A 25430-nucleotide genomic window follows, 5' to 3' on the forward strand; every position below is an offset into this window, starting at 1 on the left:
AAAAAAAAAAATGCAGGTTCAAACATTTGAAATGAAGACTGTGTTTACTTTTCTATCCTGTTTGTTAAAGACCAGACAGTCTGATCTCTTAAGTACTGGTGGAGGTTACGATCACTGCAAAGTCAGTTATAAAGGTGAGCTGCTAAATATGTATTGGTTTGATCTTGTTTTTAATCTCTGGGTTTAAAAGAGCAAAACATGCTACATATGGTGATTTTTTGCATATTTCAGCATTTGTTGACATTTTATTCAATAAACTATTGATCAGTTAATGGATGTGTGGTAAGAATTATCAATAGATGAATTGACAAGGAGATGAATCATTAGTTGCAGCCCAACACCCCCCCCCCCCAAACTCTTCACTGTTCCCTGCAGTCATTCTGAAAAAGTGTAACTGCCTGCGTTCCCAACATGGTGGATGATGCAACTTACAGCTTGTTCTCTTCCAAGTTCTTTCCCAGACTTAGAATTAGTCATCCTCTCAGTCAGCAGTTGTACTTTCAGTTGTACTTAAAACTAAATTGAAGAGGAAGCATGCAGCAGAGAAGGGGTATAGGATGTGGTGAGAACATCAGCTGAGGAGCTGTTACTGGTGCATTGACTTGACACGCCAAATAAATCTCTTAACGCGTCTAAATCCACATAGGAATGCATAACGATATGTCTGAGAAAAAAAATGGCACCCAGTACTGCATTGTTGCCATAGGAGGACGTGTTACCGTCGTCCTTGTGCAAAGTGTGACCAATCGATTTAACTTCCGCCTGAAAAACAACACGGCAAGTGGGGAAAATGGGCATCTGCTGTGTCCCGCCCTCTCTCATATCTGCGGACCATTCAAAGACATATGATATCATACAATGCTCAGTTTTGAGACACTTGAGCAAGGGGGCAAGAAAAGAGGAGGAAACTGTGAGAAAGGGAAGGAGAGGGAGGCTTTTGTCTCCCCATTTCTCACGGTGGGTATCGGAAACAGCCAGATGCTGTCCATCACAAGTGAAGGCCAGAGAATAGGCTGCCCTATTTATCTAATGAAGAGGTCAAGGGATGGGGGGTGGGAGGTAAGTGGGGCAAAGCCAACGCTGTCATGATGCCAAAGCCGAAGAACTTCCAAGGACGCCAGATCACCCATCACATAGCACGGTAGTAGATTTTCAATGTATACATAATGGGTGGGAAAGCTTTCTCCCCAAGGAGCCACTTCGACAGACAACTCTCACTCTAGAGCTACAACGACAGAGTGCCGTTTGTTTAAGTGAAGGATTTGCTGATTTTCTAAATTCAACAGTTTAAGCTGAATGAATCTGTTGCAGTGTTGTTAACGCCACACAGATTTCATGGTTCATCAGAGTTGGGGTCACGGTTGGACACCGTTTTAACACTGCAGTGAAAACAAAGGAATCATAGAATCTGACTTTTTTTTAAACGTGCAATGATGACTCACTGGACACAAATCTGGTCAAAAAGTACATTACACACACTCAGTGCAACTCTTCAAATGCTCACACTAAGGCAAAACTCCTTTGAATTCCTTGTTTTACACAGTTAAGTAGCCCTGGAGGTGCATCCATCAGTGGAGAGAACAGATTTCAGGGCAGTGGATCTTGTGCTTATTTATACTTTACGGTGCTGGAACGCCACAAACGGTTAAGCATGTGCCCAACCTCCTTTCAACATTGTGGACGCACAGTTTCAGTCTATCAGTCTTGCCGCAGTAGCCGTAACATACTGGGAAACCATAGCGCTCCAAAGTGACACTGGAGGCTCGTCCAGCTCTGGTTTCCCTTTGGCATTAATCACACCAATGACACTCACTGTATAAGCTACAGTTACAACTGACCCAACTAGCTACTAGCATGACATAGATATACTGTAAGAGAACTGCCCCACTGCAAACAGTCTGAGTGGATCTCTGACTCTGATGTATGTTCCTCAAGATAGATCCAACGGTCATTATTTGGTGTAACCACAAGAAAATTCACCAAACGAAGCTGAACTGAATTCTTTGGGAATAATAAACAAACTGTTTCTTAAATGTTATTGGTGGTGGTTTTGTTTTGTTTCATATTTTTGTTTGTTTCGTTTGCCTGTTGTTCAGCTTGTACTGAAAATCTTACAGGTTGTTTAAACATATGTCTATTTGGGGATGTGGAGGTCACCATATTACCACGGCTGTAATCATATGGATGAACGACTCCGAGGCCATGCTGGAGCACAATGTGCATTGATTGGTTTTTGAAAATGGATAAAATTGCCCAAGGATTCCTCTGAATTCAAACCTCCAATAGTCATGTTCTATAGGATGGTTGGATTATATTCACATTTCACAGAGACCTTCCGTTAACAAGGCAGTGGAGTGGGGTACTAGCTGTAAATAGCCTGTTGGACTCTCACTCTCACCTTCTCAGGCTTGAGGCTACAACTCTGAATGAAAACATCTTGAACAACCTCTTTTGAAGCAGAAACACTCGAATAGACCTTTGTCATGACTATTATCACCAGCGGGTTCAATACCACACAGTACTTAAACCTGGCCATCCACAGTGGGAGATCCAACTTGTCTACAGCAGCCATTCTTCTGTCCACAGGACAAATAGGACATCTGCGTTAGCAGTTTCTATTATATGTTCTGCAGCTTCAAGGCCAACAAACAGGCACTAGGAGTTTAGATGGAAAAATGTAAGTACAGTGTAAAGTAAAAAAGAAAAGAGTCAAGGGTTTGCGCTGCTCTGATTGTTATAACTTGGCCCTTTTACACAAAAAAAGATGATTGGATTTCTGATGATTGTTCTGCAAACCATGCGTGAAAATTACCATTTATAAATAGCATCCATAGAAGGTATAGGACTTTCACCAAATTTGTATAGTTGCTATTTACACAAAGACTGATTTCCACAGGCACTGGAACTCGTGTGTGGTATTTGTGCGACCTCTCTAGGTGCAACATACATTTGACTACAACATCTGCATAACGGCTAATGCTGTTACCATAGCAACACCTGTGATTGATGGCTTTGTTAAGAGAAATAGTTACACGCCATTAAACTGGTGTAATAGTGCATGGCAGTCATCTCAATAACCAGGGACAAAGCAATTAACAAGTCGTTAAAAAAAAAGAGAACAGACTAATAAAACATGGTGCACACAAGTATGAGTGACATGCCTTGGGATCCGCCTGTGTGAATATTTAACTTTCATAAAAAAACGTTTACTTGTGTGTACAAACTGTGTGGATTTAGTTTAGATAAATTCTTATTATCTTTGCATACTGTATGTACATTTGCACTGATATCACCTACGCCAAGGAGGTCACATATTTGCCTGTGTCCGGTTGATTAGATTGCTTGTTTGTTAGTAGTTCAGCAGGATCGGGCAGAACTACCGAATGGATTTCCACGAAACTTGGTAGAATGATGCGACTTGGGAAAGAACTCATTCAATTTTGGAGCAGATCCATGAATTTTTATATGACTTTCTTTAAAAAACTGCAAAATAGGACTTTTTTTTTTTCATTTTCACGGATGCATGGATCTTGATGAAAAAAAATATCAGGCAATTGCGGGGACTGATATCAATGAGTGTGTGCAATTTGGTTGCAGCTTGATTGGATATAAGGGGACTGTTGGACCTTGGTGGTGGTTTGCGCTTGACTGAGTGCTGTTCTACTTTCATAAGTGTGAAACAAAGTTGGCCTGCCATTTCACATTTCCTACGTTACCTCGTCTTACACTACATATGCTCTAATAGTGCCGGCTTGAATGCTCATTTCCACTGGGATTACGTTTCGCTGTGCCTTGATAATAATTTGATGGCCAAGTCAAGAGTACTTGTTCACAGGAACACCGTCCTACCCTGCAGCCCAGAAGCTGGGAACTGAGCACAGCAGCACTGGCAATGATTGAGAGAACTCAAAATTCAAATGAGAGAGAGAGAGGAGATGGAGTGAAACAGATGTGCTGTTGTTCGCTGAGAGCAGCATGCATACAGGGTAAGCACGCACAACCGCACACCACCACACATGAATCTATATACACGTGCATAGACAGCCGAGCCACTCCATCATCGTGGTTGAGGGCCAATCCATCTATTGCTGGTTGACTGGGATCCAATCACCATTCCCAACAGGGCCAGAATGAAAGAATGGCAGACAGCCTGTGAAGAAGCCCACTCTCTCATCGCAGATTGATGGGACAAATCTTGGGGCGGTTCATGAGGCGTCCCGTATCGAGACGAACATACCATAAAAAATCTCTGTCATACAGCACTTGAAAACAGGCTTTTAACCTCACTCTGTGTCAGAGCGTGTATCTGTTGCTTGTTTCGTTGTAGATGATGGTTTTTCTTTTTTACCATTCAACCATGAGAAGCCCATTAGGATGTGTCATGAGTTTCAGTTTTTATTTGTCCCCAGCGGATAACAATAATTTTCTTGTGTTTAATGCTGCAAAACATTCTCATTTCTTTATTGAAATGCAAAAGCAACTCGGGATGAGTGCGAAGTAGAGCGACAGTGGACATGAAAAGAAGCTTAGCAACGACTCAAAGTGAAAAAAAGAATAATAATAAAGGAAAACAAACTTTTGTGAATGTCAAGTGGGGGATTAAAATGCTTTCAGTGTGTTAGCTGGGTCAGCTCTGCAGGATAATTATATCTTACTGGTTGACAGAATAGGTGAGTGTGAGAATGTTGCTCCCAAAAGGAGAACAACAAATGTGAGAATACTTTGAGTCACAAAAACACAATTCTGAAAAAGAAAAAAGAAAAAACGTGTGGCACATTTATGATGGAAAAAAACCCTCAAATTTAAACTTAATTTTTAGTTTTGGGCCGGACAGGCAACAAACTGAATTAATTATTTTGTCTAACCAGATTTATCTTTTCATTAATTACCATTCTGCTTAACATTAGCTGTTTTACAGGGCAAAGCAAAGCCTTTGGGGGAAAATCCCTGGGAAAATCCCTTAGTGTTCCTCTAACTGACTCTGAATAATTTAAATGTATTATTTTTAACAACTCCATAATATTAATTGGCCCCTTGCAGAACATTTTGTATTCATGAGTGAGCCCTCTTACCTAATAGAAAGAAGCCTTTCTCTAAATGTAATCAGCACTAACATGGAAAGAAACCACAGAGAATAGCTATTCAGGCGGGTGGTTAGTCTTCACATCCGTTTTTGCCACAACATTAATGGGTCCTGATGTGAGGGTGCGTCAGAGCTCCGTTGCCAAACTAACAGACTCAGTGCTGCTGGCTCTCATTACACCGTGGCCATTTAATCTGTGTTTGTAGTCGTTTTTCTAAAATGTACACGATACCTTCCTCCGCATAATATGAAGACGGTGATGGTTATCATTTTAAACCTTCCTCGTGGTTACACAATGAAACAAACAACACACGCTATTTCTTTGCGTGTCAAAGTTGCTTCCTGACATACCATCAAGTGCCGCTCTGACTCACTCCGAGGTGGCATCCAGAGAGGCTGTCAGAACAAATTTCAATATTTAAATCGGAGTCTGATGTGAAAACACATCAAATTAAACCATCTCAAAATTAATTGGAGCTCTTTTATTTCTTTTATGCACATAATTCTCCTGATTCTCTTGCAATCACACAGTCTGTTTCTACAAGTAAAAATATATGTCCGTTCCGCTGTAGAAGGCAAACTAACGTAATACAAAGTTAAAACCCTTCATGAAGATAAACAGTGCAGGGCCAATGTGCAGAATCAACTCTATTTATAACACGTTAAACATTCATTGTGTCTTGCTTCAATGCATCACTAGCTAAGGGACATTAAGTCCAAAGCAGCTTGCATGAGTTTCATCCACAAAATGAAAAACATTATAAATTTCATTTCATGCAAGATACTGAATTTGTTCCTTATTAATTTCAGTGACAAAATAAGCCTGTAAGCCTGCAAACCCATTTTTGATCATGCAACAAATCATCAGTGCTCACACAGCACATGGAATTGCATAACCTACCATTTACCAGAGTAATTATTTATTAAAGTTAAAGAATAATTGAGCTTCAGTGGATATTCTTTCAACTTTAAAAGTAGGTCGGTGTGGGGCTTTGATTGCAACACCCACAACAGAACCATAATTAAAATCTACTTAATAATGAATATGCATAATTGAAACCAAAAGGGATGTGTGGATTATCATTATGGAGGGTGACCATGGACAGATAAGATAATAATAACTGTGGAGAGCATCACCTCAATTACCTCAACGGTTTATTTGTAAATATATGTAATTTCATATTGATGTTATATAGATTTCAATGACCATGTCAAATATGTTAAATGCTCATCCCAAAAATAGTTTTGAGTAATTAAATGTATAAAATATCTCTACATATCTTTCTGTGTAAATGGATAGCTATCTAATTACTGCCTCACTAAACTCTACAAATTATAATCAATAAAAGGTCTGACACAAGTTTTAAGTGACTTCATCTGAGTAGCAGGAGCACGACCTGTCGATTTGAACTCATGCTTCTTGCTCGAGGAAAAATGAGGTGAGGGGCATGAGAAGATCTGCAGCGATAAAATAAGGGGCCAAGCCGCGTGTCTCTTTGACTTAGGTGATCATCATCCATTACTTTGAGGTTTCAGTCAGTTCATGGTCAAATTTAACCTTTAAGACAATTGCATTATGAATTGATCTAGTGTATTGACAAAGGATAAGAGAAATGAGTGGGATCGTAGCAGAGCAGAGAGGAAAATATAACAGGTTTATCACTGGGCAAATATTAAAACCCAAAACCTAGAGCAACTGTCCCCCGAGCGACAGGATCATTCTACCTGTCGCACACTGCTGTTGAGTCTAATCCCTATTATGAAGATCAATAACATATATAGCAGCCAAATTGTAACGTATTCTTTGGAGTTTGGCCTCGGGCAACGCTGCTATTTTTCCTATCTTTCTAGATTGACAGGAGCAATATAATCCTCATCTTTTCTGGCTGTTTTATTGACTTGTGCTCGAGGATCTGGTCTCGTGTACTGTTGTCGCCCTGTGTCAGCATCACACACAAACACTGTGTTGGCCTGTTAAACTGTTCAGTCAAATGGCAGCTGCAGCGTTGCTCTTGCTAATGCGAAGAAGCACATGCTCACATTAGAGCAGTGCACCAGAGGGGAGAAGAGCCTCAGGTTGGACACCTACTGAGCTCTGGTCCCGTGGCTGCCGCAGCGCTCTTTAATATCCAGCGTGAACCCTGAAGTGTCACTCTCCTGTCGTTTAATGACGGAGATAACCTTGAAATGTATCACACAGACGAGGAACTGTTTAATTTCACGGCTTTTCCTCTCTAATTTGGATATGGGCAATTTGTCTGGTACTCAACAGGCTTTGCAGGATTTGTATTCAGTTCATATTTGGATATATTCAGATGAATTGCAGCCAGCACCAGAGAAAATACTGGGTAATATGATATATGAATTTCAACTCCCTTCGATGGATATATCTATTGCACTGAATGGTTTTATTTGGAAAACAGCTTATTTGTTACTTGATGATTGCAGGAATATATACTCTATAATGAGTATGCTGCTGAAAAACATTTTAGAGCGGGTTTAAACAAAAACACCGGTGTGATCTTTGAGCACTGTTATTAAAGATGCAACAGTGAAGAAGAAGTAGAAGAAACAATGAATTTATCATTCTGTAGCCTGGGGTGCTCAGCAGCACCAGAGAGGGATGCACTCACCCAAAATGTTGAGTACCACATTCACGTCAGCATATCCCAATGAAAAATACAATAAAGTGTTTCTCCAGTAGCAGGAATTGCTTAACATAGCGAGAAAAAAAACACAAATACCTCAAACAAAACAGCCGGATATCATCCCATTGGTTGCAATTACCTGCTGAAATTCCATTATTGGAAAAAATAATATGTTGGTAATTACATTTTCTAGTGGATTTCCTTTGCGGATAATTTATTGCTTTTGCATTCCCATGGTATATATACTGTATATATGGATGTCCAAGCTATCTCTAACATATCAAAGCCTCTGTGGAGATACAAGGATTGAGCTAGAAACTACAGTATATATTAAAGCAATGCACATATATATTTTTTTCTCCTTGGCTAAAAACCAATCACTTAGACATTTCACAGTTTATGACGGTCACACTTGATGCTGATATCTACGTTGTCACACATCCAGAGCGACACATGCCGTACATTCATCAACCCAGATGGACTGACATATTATTGACAAACATTTACTTGCACCTAAAATCTGTGACAAAAAAAAAAATCCTGCATACGGAAAGCCTGAGGGAGACAGCTAATTGGCAAGACTCACATCGCAAGTCAAAAGGCTTGCTTTTCCTTAAAACTTCAAAGAATAATAAATCCATTGATCTGACAAATCCAATTAGGTTATTAATGCATATTAAGCGCTGATTACAAAATAGACACAAAGGTGTTTGTTGTCCTAATTTAGAACAAGGTCAATCACTGCCGTGGTTCTCTTTGAAGCTTTGGAACTAAGTGACTGCTCATCTGCTACCACCACAGGTCAGGCGTTCTCTAATCAATTGGCTCATCTCTTGCTGCAGAGACTCAACTCATTGGACTGCTACAGAGGCTGTTGGGTGGAGGTATACACAGTCCTTGACCATGATATGCTGCTTAAAATGTAAATGAACCTCTGAACAATGGGACAAGTCAGCAATGAATATGCAGACGGTGACAAATTTTTCTTGCTTATCTTATAAAATAATATTTTGTCTGTTTGCATTTCGGAGGAGACGGTTTAATTCTCAACCAAAACCACCTTAATTCACTTAACCCCAAGATGTGGAAAGTTCCTGTGTCTACGACCTTGTTCCCATTCATGACTGGAAAGTTTCCTAATACATCACAAATGGGGTTAGGTTCAGACCACTCCAGCTGCAGTCAGGATTTCCTCTGTGGTTAGACGAATGCCCAGAGTTGGGATCAAGGCCTATCCAGCCATTTTTTAGATGGGTCAATATTAGTTTCATAAAAATGTTCACTCTTTTCAGTGTTTCTTGTACACTTACTGTGAAGAATGTCTAATATGATTTAATAAAATTCTTATCTGCTGAATAAATACCCTTTGCAGTTGTTCTTACTGAAATTGGCAGCATGAAAGTTGTGATTAATTTTGTTTTTACTGATTCCAAACCAACCAACTTGGATTTCTGGATACAGGAGGTTGTTTGTTGGTTGGATTTTTGTATTGTGTTGCATTGTCCGAGGACTAAGACAAGAATAAGTGGTCTAAAATCATAGGATTAGACTTGGTACAAAACGTAGATGCAGTTCTGTAGTCTGCTGTTTTATATCAAATTAGGAAGCTGATTAACATGTTTAAAGCTGTTACCCTTTTATCAGTTTGTGACTGTTCTGTGTCGTAATGTGTTTCCTGCTTTCTAAGCAGATATCAACCAAAGGTTCACCTCATTAGGAGTCAATTAGAACACCAATTAATATTTCAATTAAGATAATCTTTGTTATTTCCCAGCCAGCTAAACTTTACTTTGATGTATGTTTGTTGGGCTGTGGTGCTTCCTTCTGGAGATAAAGTTTGCCTTCACGTTACTTTCAGATCAAATCAAAGTGACTTGGCTTTGTGCAGGTATAAAAGCATAGATAAGACTTGCAGTAAGCAAATGTGACAAATCATCTTGTTATTAAGCAGTTGTACTTTGCTTTGCCGTATGTGTTCATCGGTTTTTAGAACAAAGAGATTAATACAAAACAAAGCCTGGTGTCATGACAGTCACCGCAAAATAAAGAGACAAGGACAAAATCCTAGAAAACAGTTGTAAATGCTGTTGAAATATTACATTGTTTTTTTGTGAAATCAAAGATTGATGATCTTCACCCTTTGAGAGGGGAAGATAACGAAAACTTTAACAGCTTTCTTTGTTTGCCTTGGTTCTGTCTCTTGCTTTTCACTTCAAACCCCATTTTTTAAGCTTTGTATGGGTGGGCAAGTCTTGACTTTTCCCTCTATTACTTCAGAGTTTCATATATGAGAAGCAATCTCGAATACCACTACCAATGCACCTTTCCGTCTACTTTGAAAATGTTCAATGAAAGCAAAAATGTAGCACAGAGATTACGTGATGTGGTATTCTTGAAAAGTTTTAATACCTGAATTTCGCTGAATGCACTTTTTTTCTGCCAATTATCACGTAGCTTTGTCTTATCTCCAAATCACCATACTCAAGGGTGAAGTTGCCAATTATTATCTTGCCAAGCCACAGCAGGCTCATTAAAAGGTTCAAAGTGATCAAACGTGAAATGGAAGATAGCCTGAACAATAAACTGAGAAAGTGACAATATAAATACAAATTAAACACCTCAAAAGGGTAGAAAAAAGAGTATACCCTCTGTAGAGACAAATACAAAAAGATCATTCTTTTCTCTAATTTGTGCAGACAACATGCGGCTAGTCGTTACTCTATTGCATTCACTCCCATACGAGACTTAAAGGGATTAACCATTCCCTGGGAGTTCTCTACCTTAATCACATGAGGTAAGTTAGCACAGAAGACTGAACAGCAAAGCAAGGAACGCAGAGAAAAAACAGCTAATCATCATGCAAAGACAGAAAAACCAAGTGAGTTCAAGTCAAGCTGCAAAGCCATCAGATAAAGATCTGTCTGACACGATGCCTTTAAATAATCTACTTTTAAATACACCCTTTAGAAACATTAACATCCATCTTGGGAAAGGAGATTTTCTGGTTGGGGCGCAGAATGTTTCAAAGATGGATGATAGTGTGTACAGACACCATGTGGAGACCTACGAGACACACAGACTGTAGATGTCACTCATTAAAACCCAAAGCAACTGCTGATCCTCTAAAGAGCTCCAGCGGCTCCTTGGAACGACGGGACACAGGCTGCCTTTCTCTAGATCTTACGTAACAATGGTGAGACGGAAAAGGGTATTTGCTAATGGGATGGACTGGAATACTAGAAGCAGGTGATGTTGGCTAAAACATTCCCTGTCAGTTTGCATTTTAAACGCTTCACAAAGTACGTCCAAACCGGTTTGTGCAACCCTTGTTTGCAGTCTGACTTTCCCACCCCCTTGTTCCGCCAGGCTGTGCAATTCTGATGAGAACAAGCTAAGCACAATCACAGGAGATCATGCTTGATGTGAAAACATACCGGCAATTCCGTCATTGCTTACACTCTATTGCTTACACTCCGTCTGTTAGTAAATCCTTGTTGATTTAATAATGAGCCCGATACCTGCTTGCATGGGAAGCATAAGACCATCAATGAGTAATGCGCAGGAATCAGCGTGGGAATCAGGAGTTTGTCTGATTTAAAAAGGACTAGAAAATTCTCAGCCCCTCTGACAGGCTCAGTGAAATTGTTTGCCGTGTTAATTGCTTCGTGACAATTGAAGGCTTTAAGTAAATCTGAACCATTTCGAGTGACTAAATCTTTTTCAAACATTTTCAGTTTACTCTGTCAATTAATTATCTCAAAAATTGTGGGCCATATTACCTTGCTGAAAGTGGGAATTCAGAGCTGCTGGGAGGCTCCGGAGCTCAGACAGGGATAGAGAGCTTATTAGGGAGGAAGACAGACAAAGCAATCAGCAGGCTTTCTGAAGATTTAAGTATCCGGCAGGACTTGACCACACTATTTCACACTATTTCAGAGGGAAGACTTTTCTCTTCAGATTCAAGATTAAAATGAACAATTTTCAGGAGGCAGTTCCTATTTTTCTGACAGTGGTTCTACTTCAAGTCACGGATAAGGCTCATATCTATATATAAGCCTTGACAAAGAAAGATAAAGGGGGAAAAACTGCTTATCCTTGGGCGTGACATATTAAGAACAATAGGGCTACTTCTTTCACTCTGCAACTTTGGTGTCATAAATTTAAGTCTTTCTTTTTCTTCTTAATATATGGCCAGGACAAACTTAAACTGATGATGCACAGATTGTGAGCAGTGAAGTGGGGAAGTGTGAGCTCACATGTGAGTTTGTGTGCATGTTCAGTCATGTGGTGGTGGTGGTGGGGGCTCATACCTATGCTTGGAAAGAGAGCCTAACTGTTCAGTGCATCTTGAGCTATAAATCAGTGCCTTGGTCAACCTGGCCAAGAGCATTTTCAAACCCATTTGCAGAAGATAATGCCAGCTATTCCTCCCAGCCCCAGGGACAGGGGAGCCAGCGTCATGAATCATTGCCCTTTTAGAGGAGCAGCAGCATGGATCTCACCTTGCTGCGTCCATAGGGTTCTCTTGACTCTCCCTGGTAGGCAGAAACAAAGGTAGACGGAAAAGGTTTGAACTCTGAAGAAGTACTTCCAAAAGGCGCTGTCAATAACCAGGTTCTGGTTTTAGTTTCTCGCAGTGCCAACTCTATAGTTAACTATAGTTAGTCTACAGAGAAAGTGCATCCATAACAAGTAAGGATGTAGCATCGGCTTACTACGTGGCAAATCTAAAGATAAGTCTGAGATAATCTAGATATACCGTCACAAATGAATAGTTGAATGGTTAGAGCACTGACAAGTTAATAACAAAAACTGTTATGCTCAGTCTATAAAAATAATTTAAGTGACATTTATTAAAAATGCTTCTTTCTGTTGTGTCTTTATATGTCACGAGTTTTTAACTCCAGACTAACTTTATTATCTAATATATATTGACTGTAAATCTAAAACTATTTTGCAAAAAAAAATGAAATGGCTGCATACAGCTTTTTAAGAGGCTATATAACTATGTGGTTTGGGATTGAGAGTTGGTAATATCTGGCCTTGGTCTAAAGACATTATATACATTAAGTTTTAATACTATCATTAAAATTACAAATGCAGACTTGCAGACTATAAATGTGTACGTGACAAGGATTGCCTAAGGTGTGGTGATACAGTTTAACATCTCAGCATTCCTGGCTCACTTATTCTAGGTTGATCTAAGGGGACTTGTAAAATATCCTTTCATATAACAGTCCTTTGGACAGACAGCTTGTTTCTCCAGGGTTTCAATATGTGGAAATTCCTTACCTGCCTAACTTCAAAACGGGGATCATTTTAATTCCAAGTCTCTGAATCTGATCAGGCAAACAGTTATGGTTGATCATGTGTCATCTCTTACAGTTTTATAAGCGATAACACATTTATTTGTTGTATTTTATGTTTATAGTGGCATACGTAATTTGTCAGGCTCTGTTTATGTATTTCCTTTTAGTAGAAATTCAGCAATAAACATTACAAATTAGCTCAGGCTGTAAATGCTGTGATATGTGGTATTAGCCATTTTTAATGGAAGTTCCTTAATTATTCATCTGTCCCATTAAAAATAAACATAAAAATGAAAACATGTATATTTCTATGCAGGATCCATCACATTCATTGAAGTGCGGCAATGGAAAATATACTGTAGACCCTGTTGAAATGGAAAACAGCCATTTATCCAGTGTCCATAAACATTAAACATATAATAAATTCCATTTATTACGGTAAGAGCCAAATGAGTTTCCCTCCCTCCACCACCAAAGCGACTCCATGACCTCATGCTGTGATATTCCATTACTTTCTGACTACAGTTGGGAAAATTCCACATGATCTCAGCACTGCACGATGGTGTGTAACCTTGAAACATACTTATTGTCAGCCTGATGAATGCTGCTTATGTGCGACTGCATATTGGGTCATTTATATTATCATAGCCCATATTTATATACAAACAGGATACGGGAACCAACTTATCATTTCGCTGCACGGACATTCCATTACAGCAAGTTCAAAAGTTTCAGTGCTTCTTCATTCGCTGTTGCTTCATTTACTCGCAGAGATACGAGAGTGGGGCAGTAAAACCATGCCCCAATGGAAAATAATAGGGATTTCAGCCTTATCTCTTGGCATTTTTCTAAGTAATATCACTTTGGCTTGACATATAACAGGCACTGGAGTATTGTGCCTTATTCAGAGAAAGGTATAAAAACAAAGCATGCAAGGGGTGATATATCACAAATATTGTCGGGCTTAATGTATAAAATTATTTGAAATGAGTGTAATCAATTAAATTCAGTGTTAGCTTAAGCATTCATAATCTCACAACAATATATTGACATACACATTCCTTTGAGTCAAATGCTTTACTATTCTTTCTTTAGTGAAATGTTTTAAATGTATATGTCATCAAGTAGAAGAGAATAAAGCCAACATGCATGTTTGGGGCAAATTTGTCTGGTCTACCACGTAAAATTGAATTTAACTTGATAACACCACAGAGTGTGAACGTATACGATAGTCTTCTTTGCAGTCTGACCATGTGGGCATTCTTCACACATTTCAGCATTTGAAAGGCACCAGCTCGAGCGGAGCCCACAGAGTAAATTATTTACAATAAGTAGCCTCACACTAAACTCCTAAAATTTGTGTGCAATCTGTGCCTAGCTGTGAGAGCACCACTCTTTTCAGCCTTGCTTAGCCTTAAATCAGTCGCTGAATTATTGCATTACTTGGCTTTATTAGAGTCACTCATCTAAGGGTGAGCAATGCTTAAAAGAGTGCCGGGAAAGCCGCACTCTTTTTGGCTTTGCTCAAACTTAAATCAGTCACAGAATGATTGCATTACATGGCTTTATTAGAGTCACTCATCTTCACTTGTGTCATATATTTGGGTTTAATCAAATCACGCCATCTTGAAAAACATCTCCAACACGAACTGTGAAGGCTCTCTGCTGAAAGCAAAGGCCACAGGGCCAAGAAAGCACTTGGACAGCAGGGAAAATATCGCCAATGAAGCATCATCTCTGCAGCACGTAAAACTGCTGTAGACAAGAGGGCAGAGATCTTTAGACTTCCATTAACAAAATCCTGTTTATTTCCAAGTGGGCTATCTGTATTTACTCTTCTTACTCATTCATTGCTTGTCCACGAGGTCTAGTGTGACACAATGACATGCTGTCAACCCTAATGGTCTCTGATGGCATCAAGGCTCTGACGACACGGTAGGTGCTCAGAGGCAAGGCCATCAGTAGCCCTCCATGGAGGAAGAGCTGTCATCTCTGTCCCTCACTACCAAAGCTCCCCCCTCCTGCCCCCCACTCGCTAAAATCCCATCCATCTGCCATACCAGCAGGGCAGACAGAGTGCAAGCGTTGCACTTTTCTGCCGTTCACTGTTCCGCTTTAGCACACCCAGCTACTGGCAGCGAAGCTTCCTGTGTCATATTCTCCGCTTGCTACAATCAACACATGAGCTGTCATTGTTGGTTTTTCTCAATGCATAAAATTGAATTCAGGCCGTCTTCAGTTATCATAATGCTGCCAAACTTAAGTGCTCCAGCTGCCAGGCACGAACTACCTTGCACTGCTTCCATAAGCTAAAAGCCACCTGGTGGAGGGTCCCGAAAAAAAATGTCTTGATGCCAATTTCAAATCCGTTTCAGTCAGCAAGATTTTTTGCACCTGAAAGTACTCACGAGAACCTCACTCCATTTGCTTGTATGACTGTCTTCTCGCCAAAACCGTTAATGGCTTGGACAGATATTCCCTCTAGGAAAAAAACTGGGAAAAGCTATGGTGTGCTGACATCGTTCCAAGGAAAGACACTAAATCACGCAAAGTCATGATTCCTTCTCCAAAAAAAACAAAGAATAGCTCTGTGACTGTCACATTGCAAACATTTCCATCCCATCATCAATTATGCAGCAGTTCTAAAGTATGTCACTGTCAGTGAATAATAGGGTTTGTAAGAGTAGAACAACATGTTTCCCATCTCTCAAAGGATGTTTTTCTTAGCATACACTGCTAGTATAAATGACTCTTGATAACCACCCAGGTCAAACTATGTGAAGACTGTCTCTTTGTTCACTGCAGTCAATGTTTAATCTACATAACCTATGTGAATTTGTCATTTCCCTTCCATTTTGAAGCATGGAGTGTGTGACATTTAAGTCTAGCCTGATAAGACGTCTGACTGTTCGACCTTCATGTAATGGTCTGCATCAATTCCGGCAGAGCTTGTGTCTCTGTGTGTGCACGTGTGTGTGTGTGTGCACGTGTGTTAGCATGTTTTAATTAGATGGGAACCTGAAAAGGATAGGTTGACAATGCCAAGGAAAATGAATGATGGTTGCTGACGCTCCAATTGTCCGTGATGAAAGAATACGTCATCTGTGCACATGTGCTGACTGGACAAATGCTCGCCAAAGGCACGAAGGTCTTACATGCATGTCACATGTTCACACCCATCAACTCGCTGGTAAATTTGCCAATACACAAGATGTGATAAAACTGTTGTGTGTGCCATAACCCTGGATGAGCATCCATACAGAATCTATGTGAGGACCATAAAGGGAAGATTAAATCACACACATTAGACAACTGTAGCGGACATGAAGCTATTTGGGATCTAATGATTCATAAAATTCACAGTTGGATCTGATGCATTACAGTGGCATCACAGTTTTACATATTTCCGGCGGCACAGAAATAAGAACAGCCTGACACGATCCGCACATTTCCTTTTTTTTTTAAATTCACTATAACACTCAACTTTCTAACAGTATAAAAGTACAACATTCGAGAGCAGCAAATTAAACAATGGATGTTTGTCCCATTTCAAGTGGTTTCCCAGCAGGATGACACAAAACAAAAGCGGTGCTTTACAATGCAACAAAAGCAGCCCGACGTGGTGTCAAAACAGGAGACATCACTCCAGCAGAACGATCACATGACTTCATTGTTGAGCAGATATTGAGTAAATGGAATGGTCAATTGTTGGATTCATCAGATTTACCAGATCAAGCACAGTGCAGACTATCCCTGGGTGATGCTCAACTATTAGACCACATGGATGCACGCTATAGTATTTTCATGCAAGTTAATACCAAACGAATTAAAAAATATTGCCAAAATATGAAGCCAAAATTGCCCGAATTATTCACAACACAATAACATATTACTCAGCAGCAAAGTTAGAACCAGTTATTTTCAATCAACTACTTCACCAGTTATTTACGCTCTACATTTTATTTCATTTTAATTGTATGTAATATAAACATATAAAACTTCATTACCTTGTTGAGAAAACATTTTCCTACACTACCAGCAGGCATGTTATGAGTAAGCACCCAACTCATCAGAGACCCTCAAACCTGTAATTACCATGTTTGGAAAAAACAATCATTTATGTTCCCATGGTTGAGCTAGCAATGCCACTGATGTTAATACTGGTTTGCTAAACACACTGTTATTGATACTTAACTATTTAAGCCTCTGTAATCACTGACAATAATAGAAAAATAATAATAAAAGATAATTATACCGGCTGCAGCTGAATGAAATGATTCACATAATTACCTTTAAATGCCAGTGGAGAGAAATACCACAAACGGTAAGACATGTATGCACCCTAATCTGGGAAACAAGGAGAAATAATACAAAAAAACAACGACACCTTAAAGAATTGACTCTTATGTGGAGTATTTGGTGGTTTTTTTAATTAGATGGCGTCTGTGGTAAGAATGCAAAGCCATCTTGGGCCATCTGAGATCACAGGCACGACAGACGAATTGCAACAGTTTCTACATCTCACTCCAGACTTTGTTATGAATACCAATGGGCGGCTAACTGCACATTGAGTGCATGATATTCCACAGTTGTCTGAAAGTTCCATTTCTCACATCAAAATATTTCTCAACGGCAAAAAAGAGAGCGCTGCGCTTTGTTTGAGCTGTCGGCAAATAATAAACTGAGGACTTGAAACTACTTACTTTTTCATCTCAGATTTATATACTGTGAACGTGCATGAAAAAAACCAATTTAATTAAGCAAACATGAATTCTTTCTCATGCCGGCTGCTGTTATATTGACAATGGGATCTGCACTTACAAAGTGGTTATCAGTTCACAAAACTAAAAAGTGAAAACATCCAAATGGAGACAAAAAATCTTTCTTTACCCAACCAACACTATTCCAAACCTAATAAAATGATGTGGCACCACTAAGGGCCATAGCTTATTACATTACATACTTCTATTGCTTCACAATAAGACCATGGTCAATTATGTTTGCCAGAAAGCCTTTACTGTAAAGCAGCTGCAGCTAGCTAGTGTTGAGTTTTAGTCAATAACAGTACTGACTTCCTAAAACTAAAAACCTAAAACAGCCTTCAAATTACAAAACCCTTCGCCCATTAGTCTTTTACAGCTTTCTTCTAGAGAAGTCTGCCAACCTTTTGACTCTGATGAGTTGTGTGTGTTTGTAAGACTTAGGTGGTAAAAACATAATTAAGGCTGCTTGGTCCATTTGCCTAATGGCTGCCTCCTAACAAATGTTGATAGAGATCAAGTGCAAAAATGTCCCGTGCAGACACAGCAATTTGCCTGAGCCAATTTTCACAGAACCCGGGCGATAGTTCTGATTCAGACGTACTGAAAACGCTTTAGCACTTGCAGAAAAGGTTGTATAATTCAAAGCAGAAGGTCTCCTATATCTAGGAGGTCCTTGTGCTTAAATGAAAACCAGACAGAACTGATTAACCTAACACATGACCTTTCAGTTTCATCCATATTCACTACTTCACTCAGCAGCACTAACACTCTTTGAGGTAAAACAACAAATCACACAAGGAATGGATAAAAATAGGCCTCGCGTGTTAGCGTAGGCCATTTTTAGGCTGCGTCTGTTTCCACTTTGCCCATAGCAGGGTTGTCCTATAAAACACTGGTGTAAATGGTTTATAATGCCACCAGTGGACTCTGAAATGAGAGACCTGGTTTCAATCAGCAGTCAAATTGCTCCTATATTACCCTCGTAGACAGAGTAGTAAATCACTCTTTGCCTCTATGCTGCTGACGTTAAGGAACAAGCATTGTTAAAACTCCACCAAGCGTGCGGCTAAGAGCACCCTGTCTCCAAGTGGGGATGGGTTGGTAAACAGGACAATAGCCGTTGCTCCAGGCCCAAAGATGAACAAGTGAAACATCCTGATGTCTAAGCACAAACTCAGCATATTTTGCATCTGCAGCAGAATTTGATCTTGAAACCTACACTTACTAACAGATTTACATGCTTGAGATCAGCTTATAGCCTGGGTCCTATGTAACCCTCATGCCTGGGTCCTGTAACCCCCATAGAATCCAGTTTGAGCCAGTTCGCCTGGTTAAAAAGAGTTCTGGTTTTTCTGTGCCAACGCCCTGACAGCGGGCCAATGCGAGGCATCTCAGAGCAGTTATAATCCCCCATAAAGTCGAGAAACGTTGATCCCGCCCACCACAGACCAGCACACTGTGGGCATAACCTCTCATTAGAACTCCAGGGCCCTGAAATTACTAAGATTTTACCCATATGGAAAGCATGAGAAAGCGTCAGCTGGGAAAGGGTTGTGCCGAGTGGTTTTTCAGCGTGTGGCCACAGAGGAGCTGGAGCCCTTTAACAGTGCCATTCACCCCGGCCCTTGCCAGAGAACGCAGACAAATGAGGAAGCTGAGGCAGATGCCCTGGATACTATCCCTAGACCACAACCTGCTAGGAAATACCATCAACAAATACATACAAATGCTCACGCAGGTCATGGATGTAGCCAGATGAAATAGCAGAACAGATTCAGCATCAAACAATAAGAATTATTTGGTTAAATGTGTTACCTATTTAACAAGTCTTTCCGAATATGGAATAACAACCAACAAGGAAACTATGATGGTTTCTTAAGCTGTTTGAAGTATTGATTGTAAAAAGAAGATATAGTAATAAGGCCAATATTTTTTGGTTTATTAGCATGTCAACAATGAACAATCTGTTGACTGGGGCCTTAAAATTAAACTTGAGTTTCTATGTTTGCCAGAATTAAACCACAGTCCTAGCATGTCTCTCCGCTGACGATTAGTTATTGTTTTCTGTGTAACCAAGCTTTTCCCAGTATGTATGCCAAGCAGATGACGTCACCAGCAACAGGCCCAGGAACTGTTTTAAACTCCTTTAACCGAAACACCAAATTAACTGTTGACTCATCCGGCAAGAAACAAAAAGAATAAATATGCACTGATCCATTGTGGGCCACCCTGTAATCCCCCAGGGTTCATGGGGATTAGGTCAAGTAAATCAAATAAATTCTCGTGAATCATTTTTGTTTTGAAGTGGCTTCAGTATAAAGTAGGCCGCATAGCTTGAGATAATGTGCCAAAATTCAGCAAATAAACACGAGTGCTTAACATGGTGAAAAATATTCTCTTTTTACGAAATAGTCAAATAAAAATATGATTCTTTGTATAATGTCTTTCACAGCCCACAAAAATGGAGAATAAACAGGGAGATAAACAAGAATGAACACAGTAAGGAAACCCTGGAGCTTCCCTGCAATACTTGGCCGACATGATTGAAGATAACCATAATGCTTCAGCAGCATGGCACCTAACAGGCCTGTCCACACAGGTTTCAGTGATAAAACATCTTTTACATGTACTGATCCACTTTCTTTTTTCACTTCAAATCCAATTCCAATACCTGAGTTTGGATATCTGACACAACTGGTGCAGATTCCAACACTGTCAAATTGAATAGTATTATTAATATTATGAAAGATATATGAAAAATATATGCAAAATAAACTGGCAACTCATTTAATATTTAAACTTGAACAAATCAAGTGCATAAAAAGTAGATTTCCTTGCATGAGTTCAAAGGTACTAAGGAAATGGAGGCTCCTGGATCCTAGTAGCACAGTTTAATTACTGATTAGTTAATCAAGTTCAATCAATTTGTGTTTAATTTTGCTTACATTTTATTTTTATACATCTATGATTAAATTAAACATCAGACTATGGAATCTGGATCAGTGTGTGGTTGATATGCATGAGTATTGACAATATACGATAGTGGATCTGATACTCATAAGGTCTAGGATCTCCACAGGTAACTATGAATTCTTGATTCACAAAGCACCAGAGACAGTTGCCTGCTTTATGAATAAATTAGCATTTTCCCCCCCAATCAGCATTCATTCTTTAGTGTTGATGAAATTACACGTAAAACCCACAATGCTTTACAGTAGACTGACACGCATATACAGTAGCACAGTGGGGGCCACAGCCTACAGGACAGTTTAATATCAAATTACCCTCAATCTAGACTAGAAATACACCATGACACTTTCTTTTCAACTTGCAGGAGCTTAAGGTTAAAAACCCAAACATGCAGCGGGGCCTGGGGTTTATTTGCAGAAAAGCTTCTGATGCAATTCCAAGAAACTAACCCACCCTGCATCATCCTGTTACAGTTTGGCTCGTGGTGAAGGTCTCTTCATTGTGCCTGTGACAGCTATAATCGGATTCGTGTATTGATAAAGGATGGCCATGAGGCTACTTCGGCATGTCACTCGCCCTGCAAAATTGCTTCCAATCCCTTCTTTAAATAAACTTGACAGGGCTGCGGGGCTGGATGCAACGCCGAAAACCTTTCTGTGTATCCACCAAGTGAAAGACTCCCCCCCCCCCTGCACCACCACCCTTTCAGATCCGTTTAATACCTCAAGAGGGATTTATTGCTATTCAGTGAAGTGACACACCTTTCACAGAAAACTGTTTGACAATTGAGTTCTCTCGTCGATGATTGCTGAAAAATGTCTAACCCTTTTCTTTCTTTTTTTTAGCCTCAGCCTGCAAGGAGCCCAGTCATGGCATCAAACCTGTGTGCGCAGCCGGTGCTGCAGCAGCAGTGGGGATGTCTGAGGGCAGATGAATGACACATGCATCATCACATAGGAGTGTGTGCATGCTCCTGGACACACAGAAACTCAGGATGCATGTGTGTGGTGCTGATTAATAAAGACACTGCAAAGACTGCATGTTCCCTGAGGGGGGGGGGAGCTGTGGTACCTTTATGGCGACTCGTTTTCCAATGCAAGGCCACAAATGGAAGGGAAATTATAACAATGCAATTAAAATACAAAATAAAAAGACCACGGACGTCACAGACCACCGCTGCTCCTGTTGATTTGTTCAGGATCATTTGTGTGTTTTTTAAATTCTGCACAGATTCTGCTGCATGATTGACGTGTTCATCCCCTGCGAACACACAACACAGCAGTACGTGCATTTCCACGCAGAAAAGTGCACGCGCTCAGGAAAAAGAAAAACCACTTGAGAAAGAAGTGACGAACACTCAGCACCTTCCTCTTCTTCCTCCTCTTCCTCACACACACACACACACACACCTTCATGTTGAAATAAAGGCTACGTGTGTGTGTGTGTGTGAGCCTCGTTAGCATCTGCTCTCATTCTCAAATAAAAGTTGCTAGCTGCGCATTCAGAGTTAGCGCAATTTTTTTGTATTTTTAAAAAAGAAAACAGCGGCGACTCGGGACTGTGTTCGCCGACCTGACGTTCGCCGGAGCCCGGTTCAGCCACTGAGACAGACCCGGGGAGCTGGCTGCCATGTATTCCACACGTTTTAAAATAAAGGCAATGTCTTTTTCAAAGTGTCTCCAGCTCAACACAACACACACACACGGACACACAACGTTAGCTAACCCCGGTGTCACAAAGTTAGCTGCGTCTCAAGTTCAATGGGGGACATGGGAGCGGATAACGGGTGCACTCACTCAATCTCCTCCGTGTCACCGCCGTTGGCATTTCTCTCCTTCCCCCTGACCCGCTGCGTGTAGTCCCGGCTTCAGTTTGTAGAAATCCACTTCACGTTAAAAAAAAAAGAAGAGAAACCACAAAGGGTGAGCGGACTTGGAAGGAAAACCAGCCCCCGGGAGAGAGGTGGAAAGGGGGGTTGAAAGATACGAGTCCACCGCCGGAGGAACACGAGGTCCTTACCCTGCTCCGCCGACCGGGGTCGTGGATACCGGATCTATTCGTGGCAGCTCCCTCGGCTAACACGTTCACGTCAGCCCGGCTCGAGAGCTCCGTGTGGCGGCTCGAGCGAGAAGGGAAAAAAACACACGACAAACCCAGAAAGGAGGAGAGGTCTCACTTCTTTTCTCTGTGTCTCTCTCTCTCTCTCTCCGCAAGTAAATTTCAAGTTGTGCGGCAGAAGTCGGTGCGCACTCGGTCCGTCCCTCCTCCCCGTGGAAGGAGCAGTGGCAGGCAGGGAGCAGTGCGCGGATCTCCCCCCTTCACGGTCACGCTTCTCTCTGCCTCTGTGGACAAAACAAACACGGGTCGATCAGCGGGGTTTTTTCGGATTCACTCGGCTGTGTTCGATGCTGTGGCCCCTCGACCCAACTGGAACCTGGGGGACCTCGAACTGTCGTTTTTTATTTCTGTTTTTACACCAAGCACCTGCTGGAAAGGGGATGTGAAACTGCGTGTGCACGTTTTTTTTCTTATCTTGAGGAAACACTGCCAGAGATGATTTTGTTTAAAAAGCCAACAGCAACATGTCCCACGACTCATGATACCATACAATACATGATCCAGGATAACGATAATGTTACGATACATGTCCCAGGATACGATACAATACATGATCCAGGATAACGATAATGTTACGATATATAATCCAGGATAACGATAACATTACGATAGATGTCCCAGGATAACGATAACATTACGATAAATGTCCCAGGATACGATACAATACATGATCCAGGATAACGATAATGTTACGATACATAATCCAGGATAACGATAACATTACGATACATGTCCCAGGACAAAGATACCATGCGATGCATAGCGATAACATTACGATACATGAGCCAGGATAAAGACAACATTACAATACATGGCCAAAGATAACGATAACTTTACAATACATGACCCAGGATAACAATACCATTACGATACATGGCCCAGGATAATGCTAACATTAGGATACATGACCCAGGATAACGATAACATTACGATAGATGTCCCAGGATAACGATAACTTTACGATACATGGCCCAGGATAACGATAACATTATGATACATGTCCCAGGATAACGATAACATTACGATACATGTCCCAGGATAACGATAACATTAAGATACATATCCCAGGATAACGATACCATGCGATGCATAGTGATAACATTATGATACATGACCCATGATAACGTCAACATTACGATACATGACCCAGGATATCGATAACATTACGATACATGTCCCATAATAACGATAACATTACAATACATGTCCCAGGATAACGATAACATTACAATACATGTCCCAGGATAACGATAACATTACGATAGATGTCCCAGGATAACGATAACATTAAGATACATGTCCCAGGATAACAATAACGTAACGATACCTATCCCAGGATAACGATAACATTACGATAGATGTCCCAGGATAACGATAACATTACGATAGATGTCCCAGGATAACGATAACATTACAATACATGTCCCAGGATAACGATAACATTACGATAGATGTCCCAGGATAACGATAACATTAAGATACATGTCCCAGGATAACGATAACATTACAATACATGTCCCAGGATAACGATAACATTACGATAGATGTCCCAGGATAACGATAACATTAAGATACATGTCCCAGGATAACAATAACGTAACGATACCTATCCCAGGATAACAATAACATTACGATAGATGTCCCAGGATAACGATAACATTACGATAGATGTCCCAGGATAACGATAACATTACAATACATGTCCCAGGATAACAATAACATTACGATAGATGTCCCAGGATAACGATAACATTACGATACATGTCCCAAGACAAAGATACCATGCGATGCATAGTGATAACATTACGATACATGACCCAGGATAACGTCAACATTACGATACATGACCCAGGATAACAATAACGTAACGATACCTATCCCAGGATAACAATAACATTACGATAGATGTCCCAGGATAACGATAACATTACGATACATGTCCCAGGACAAAGATACCATGCGATGCATAGTGATAACATTACAATACATGTCCCAGGATAACGATAACATTACGATACATGTCCCATAATAACGATAACATTACAATACATGTCCCAGGATAACGCTAACATTACGATACAGAAATTCTTCAATAATCCATGTGTTGCAAGACAATCATCTAATGATACATTCTGATATCTAACTGATCACATATTAATCACATTGTGAAGAACTATAGTTTTAGTGTTCTTTATCGATCAAGACACTGTTTTCCATTCACTGTAAGAAATAAACTTGTTTTACCAACATTTTTCATTATGCGGATGTTGTACATCAGACTGCATCTAAAACTCATCTTCCTCCTCTAGACATACCCTAAAATCGACCATGTAGATTTGTTATTGGCCCATTACAACGCACCACTGTATAATGTACAAAACCCTTAATCATGTACATTTCAGATATCGATGGTGCCTTACTCGTCCAATTATCTATTGAGACACTCTACGCAGCTCTTCTTCTCTGTTCCCGCAGTCTTTCAGCCAATATCCCAGAAAGCATTTATGTTAAAAGCTCCTTCTAATTTACCAGCAAATAT

The 25430-nt window shown here is 40.3% G+C and overlaps 1 protein-coding gene across 1 annotated transcript in view; it reads right to left on the reverse strand.

Moving 5' to 3' along the window:
• The window catches only part of LOC117778858 (receptor-type tyrosine-protein phosphatase F), a 159538-nt gene extending 136462 nt beyond the window's left edge, over positions 1 to 23076 (reverse strand). The window contains exons 1-2 of the mRNA XM_034614700.1: positions 22793 to 23076; positions 22570 to 22658 (exon numbers count right to left, since the gene is read on the reverse strand). The gene's annotated coding sequence lies outside the window, so the exon portion shown is untranslated. The remainder of the gene's footprint in view (positions 1 to 22569; positions 22659 to 22792) is intronic.
• Positions 23077 to 25430: the final 2354 nt, after the last annotated feature.

This window comes from Hippoglossus hippoglossus, chromosome 17 (assembly GCF_009819705.1).
Source record: "Hippoglossus hippoglossus isolate fHipHip1 chromosome 17, fHipHip1.pri, whole genome shotgun sequence".
Taxonomy (NCBI): domain Eukaryota; kingdom Metazoa; phylum Chordata; class Actinopteri; order Pleuronectiformes; family Pleuronectidae; genus Hippoglossus; species Hippoglossus hippoglossus.